At 28.9% G+C, this 5,624-nt stretch overlaps 1 long non-coding RNA gene across 1 annotated transcript; it reads left to right on the top strand.

The window, feature by feature from the left end:
• The first annotated feature begins 615 nt into the window (after positions 1-615).
• LOC104647616 (uncharacterized) lies at positions 616-5,331 on the top strand. Its single transcript, XR_741725.4, has 3 exons — positions 616-1,038; positions 1,554-1,694; positions 4,473-5,331. It is a non-coding gene; the product is annotated as an uncharacterized lncRNA (long non-coding RNA).
• Positions 5,332-5,624: the final 293 nt, after the last annotated feature.

Genomic DNA, 5,624 nt, shown 5'->3' with positions numbered 1-5,624 from the left:
TCAATTATGTTAAGACAATTGTATTTGTGTTTTTGTATTAACTGTATTATTATTTTGTATTAAGTGTATTTGTGATACAGCAAATACAATATGTATTCATCCTCTTTCCTCCCTCTTTTGATCTTACTCACCTATATCCTTCCTATATTGATATCAATCATCTCTCTCCCTCCTCTCTCAGTCTCACTCAGCTCTATCCTCGCTCTCTCATTCTGTTTCGCCTCTCTCATTCTAACACGTAGCTAAAAAATATTTTCTTATGTAATTGCATTTATTTTAGTACAAATTAGTTGTATCAATCGTATTTTTGTTACAACAAAATACAACACGTGTTGAAACTCCCTCTTCTAGATAATGTGCACCTCTCTCCTCCCTCTTCTAGTCTTACTCACCACTCTCCTCCCCTCAAAATATGTTATTATTTGTAATTAAGGAAACTATACCTCTAGATCTCTAATTAACTCCAAAATATCATCACTTTTTAAAAGCTTCCCACAATGAATTTAATTGAACAGAGGCCCGAACCGGCAAAAATTAAAATAAAAGAAGAGAACTAACAACTATATAAATATTTAGACCACAAAATAGGAAAGTTCTCGACCCCTTCCATTCCAGTCTTATCTACTCTAATGTCGGTTCTTGAAAGCTTCATAGATGATGCGTCTTCTTCTCAAACCTCAAGGATTCTACAAATTGATGAGGTTCATAAAATTAATATAAAAAAAGAAAATTAACAACTATACAACTATTTAGACCAAGAAATAGGGGAATCCTCGACCCCTTCCATTCTACTCCGATCTACTCTGATGTCGGCTTCTTGATGTCTTCATAGATGAGGCGTCTTCTTCTCAAACCTAAGGATTCTAAAGTTTGATCAGGTTCATATGATGCTTTTGGTCATAACTTCGATATTTCATACATCCCAATATCGAGCAATTTGCGTCACTTTGTAAGCGACATCTTATAAGCTCACAGTTGCCATGAAATCAATTCCTTTAAGTACATCATCAGTTCAAATATCATGAAATCTCTGTAAAGGTATGAGTTTCTCTTTTAGTTGTTAATGAGTTCACAAACTAGATCTACTTTTATTGCTAGAATTTATTTATTTGCAAATTCGGTAATTTTATAAATAATATTGTTCTAACAGATTTGTTCCTTTTATGTCTTCTAAAATTAAGTCTTTGATATATGTGTAAGATCGTTTCATAGCTTGAGATAAGCACTCTTTATATGTAAAATAATAATATAAAAACTCATAAAAAAAATAATTCTCCAACAATCTTGACAATTCACATCGTTTTGTTTTCTTTTTTGTTTCTTCTTAAAACAATTAAAGATTTATTTATTTGTTCATATGAAATTTTGAGTCTATTAAAGGTACAAAAATTACTCATATTTTCAGAGAAACTTGTAGGAAATAAAATAAAATCAGTATCCCCTATCTTTGTATTCATTGATGAAAATTGTGCCTTCATAAACACACTATTTGTTAGAATTCAAATTTAATTCTATGCCTTTTCAGATATTGATATTTGAAATTTTTTTGCCAGATATAAATCGATTACGAATCAATAAGTCCATTGACAAGAATAAAGTGTTTGTATCACGAGAATCTTCTTCTCTTTGCTCGAACTTGAGACCTCTGGTTAATATTGCAAGGGATTTAAACGATCCCTTCACATCTGTTGCTGGTAAGCTTTTATTTCTTAATTCACTGATGTTTCATCAATTAGACTAAAATACTTTTTCTTGATTCTAAATCTTCTCTTTTTCTTCGATTGTTCTTGAGCTCTGAGTATCAAATACATATAACACATATGCATCAATCATTAATTTAACACATATACGTATTAGCTTTGACAATTAAACATAAATGGTCAAATACACATTTATATCAATTATTAACCAAAACATATGCACATTTATACAAAGTATACAATAACATATATATTTTATAAATGCCTTCTAAAATTGGGCTAATTCTATTTTAACCATAGAATAAATTTGACTACACCAACATATGCCTGCACCCCTTTATTTATTATTCTGGCCCAATCCAATTATCAAATTTACTTTTGAAGGATACAATTTATAATGCTTCATTAAAAACTTATAACCAAAAGTTACTCTCATCGAATGAAATTTCACTATTAAGGGCTTTCTAAAACTATAATTGGATAATTATAATCTTGATTCTTCGATAAATAATGATTTTGATCCTTATCATATTTCAATGGAAAAAATAACATTAAATAAAATAAAATATATGTATGTGGTCTTCAAATATCTTATATTTAAATTATTATAATTACAATAATCATATTTCCTCAAATTTAGAATAGCATAAAAATATTAACATATTACATGAATAATTCATTTAATTTGTGAAGATTGACAATTGGTTGAAAAATCAAAAGTTCATAGTTCCATTAATCAAAATTTATTTGGGTTGATTTAGATATTGTAAGCATCAAAGTTAACATTCTTAACATTTAATGGTCTAAAAATTAATCTTCTTTCTTTATCTAGATCTTGAATTTGTCATGTACTAATCAAAACCTTAATATTCACATACTCAAGATATGATAATGCATCCATAAATACTTTTAGATGATAAAATTATTTTTTATATATTGATACTGTTAAAATAAGCATTTATATTATTAATGTAATTTAATTTTTTATAATATATTGTCTTTTTATATTTCTAATGACTGATTCCACTAATAATGAAATGCTTCAAACTATAAACATGTTTATGTAATCAATAATACAAATTCTTTAGAATCCAAAATAATTTTTTAACCTTTGAATTCATTATTCTTCTTTTTGGGTTACTTATTTTGTATAAAAGAAAGAATAAATTTACAAGTACCCCCTCAACCTATGCCCGAATTCTCACAGACACACATATACGATATTCAGGTCCTATTACCTCTTGAATTTATTTTATGTATAATTTTTTTACCCCTTTTCAGCCTGCGTGGCACTATCTTATGGGTCCAGTGCGTTGACATTTTTTTTCAAATTAGTGCCACGTAGGCCGAAAAGGGATAAAAAATTATTTATAAAATAAATTTAGGGGGTAATAGGACGTTAGTATAATATAAATATGTCTTTTGAATTTTGGGCATAATTTGAAGGGTACTTATGCATTTTCCCTAAAAGAAACAGGTGGCTAATTTGGTAGTTAGGATGCCTTGTATAGTTTTGCTTCTTTATTTCAAAATATGACACATAATTTATGGTTATTTTGTAACCTAATTTCTTATCCTCATTTAAGTCTTTTATTTCATATAATCAAAAACTTAACCGTTTATTATTTATCGGTTCAAGATCCACATGAAAGAAGTTAATTTTTTCTATCTTCTATTACAATTTTCATGATATAATATTAATACTTAAAATTTTACATGTAGATAATAGTTATACCTAAAATATACACAAAAAGTATTAATGGAGCTTATTCATATTACATATTGTTATACAAATAATCAATCAAATTCAATGATATCTGATCTTACGATACATATATATATATATATATATATATATATATATATATATATATATATATATATATACACACACACACACACACACACATACATATACATATATTATTAATGTTTAAATCCTACTAATTAATTACATATAAGTGATACAATGATAATATGAAAGTACTAAAATTAGCAAGATAATTAGCGATATATTCGGTGATGAAGCTCTATTGACGATGAGATAATCAAAAAATGGCTCTTCAAAAATGTTTTGAACGAAATTCATTAAAAATTGGCTTGTCATGAACCGAGAGATTTTTGCTAGAAATTCCTTCACAACAAAGCTAATTTGCATAGGAAAGTCTGTTAAAAATGACATTTTATATAAAAAAAAATGATGGTCTAAAATAATTCATAGGCAAAAAAAAAGTATTTTAAAATATAAATTAAATTATTTCCAAATATACATTACATCTAGAAAAGATAATTCAAAAACAAAAGTATGACACCTCAATTCAAATGGACAATTTACAACTTAAGCTCACATTACTATATCCTTAAAGTACATAACATTTGATCTTCACACTATAAATAACCTCCTGACTCAAGCACCTATTCCACACTCATACTCTTACTCCACAAGAAAATCTCTCCTTTTCTTTTAGATAAAATCTAAAGTTTCTATTTCGGCCATACTAGAAAGTTTTCCTTTCTTATTTTTTATTTTTGGGAAGTTGATTTTCTATTCGTGAAGAATAAGAATCATTTTTTTGCATTTTTATTGTATATTTCTTCAATTGTATCATCTGTATAAATGGATAATAGAGACAGTCAATATTTCAGCTGCTATTCATCATCTTTCCCATTTCACAAACAATTTTGGGACAAGAGGTTTATTCTGAAAATTTTCGCGAATGTATCCGTCAAAATTTATATGAATCTGATAACTTCTGTATGTACATTTACGAGGTACCAAAGTGCTCAAAACATTACTGTCACGATTGGACATCTTGCCCCTTTACCCATCAAGGGGAAAAAGCACGTCGACGTAACCCGAGAAAATACAACTATTTTCCAATTTCTTGCCCAAGTTACAAATTCGAACCTTGCATAAAGGGAGATCATTGAGAATTGTGTCATGGAGTTTTTGAGCACTGGTTACACCCTGCAAAGTACAGGACCATTCTGTGCCAAGCTTGAACGTCATGTAACAGACCAATTTGTTTCTTCGCACATACACTGAAAGAGCTTCGTCCGGAGACAAAATACAATTGGTGTGATGTGTATCGATGCCCTTTATACATCCAATCATATCCGTACATTATGATTAAAACTTGTCCAAATGGTAATTGGATGATCATTCCTTGTAACCCTCATCTACAACCACCACCACCTGATCAGTGTTATGATACTACCACTTTTGGACTTGGAAATTGTTCTAATCCTCAACGAATTCCTCTAAAAATATGCCAACATTTGAGTTGTTTCCTCCTCCTCCTCCTTCTGCTCCCTCATCTTCTCAATCTCATTCAAAGTTTGATTATAGGTTACATAATGAAAGTGATTTTTCACTTTTTTCCTCCAACCACAAATAGTTGATTGAGGGGATGAAAACTCTTGAGCTTGGGAGTACTTCCCATGCTAAGATAAATAAAATTCACGATGATAATGGGAAGAGGATTGTGGAGTAAGAATTATGTTATTAAGAATTTCCAAATTACATTTATTGAGTTTCTGACTTGTTAGTGGAAGAATTTGAGGGTCCAAGCTTGTAATATTTTGTGCATGATGTGTCACAGTAATTCATTTTAATTTTAATGTATTAATAGATAAATAATTTGAGAACATTTTCAAAGAAATTTATCAACTTCTATCTTTTTTATTAAATTTTTCATTTTTGCCATTGTATGCATCTAACATAGATTAAGAGTGTGGTTTATAGGTTATTTTTTGTCTTTACATTGTATTTTTCATAGAATGTTTTACAAGAATATATGGTCTGTAATACTTTCTCTCAGTTTCATGGATCATTGACACACAAATATAAGGATGATAATGGGGTGGATTTGATGTGGGCCTGAGTGGATTTAAGGTTATCTAGAGTGAAACTATTTTAAGGTT

This window comes from Solanum lycopersicum, chromosome 5 (genome assembly GCF_036512215.1).
Source record: "Solanum lycopersicum chromosome 5, SLM_r2.1".
Classification (NCBI taxonomy): domain Eukaryota; kingdom Viridiplantae; phylum Streptophyta; class Magnoliopsida; order Solanales; family Solanaceae; genus Solanum; species Solanum lycopersicum.
Note: the sequence above shows the minus strand (reverse complement) of the source record. Positions and strands in the feature narration are given on the sequence as shown.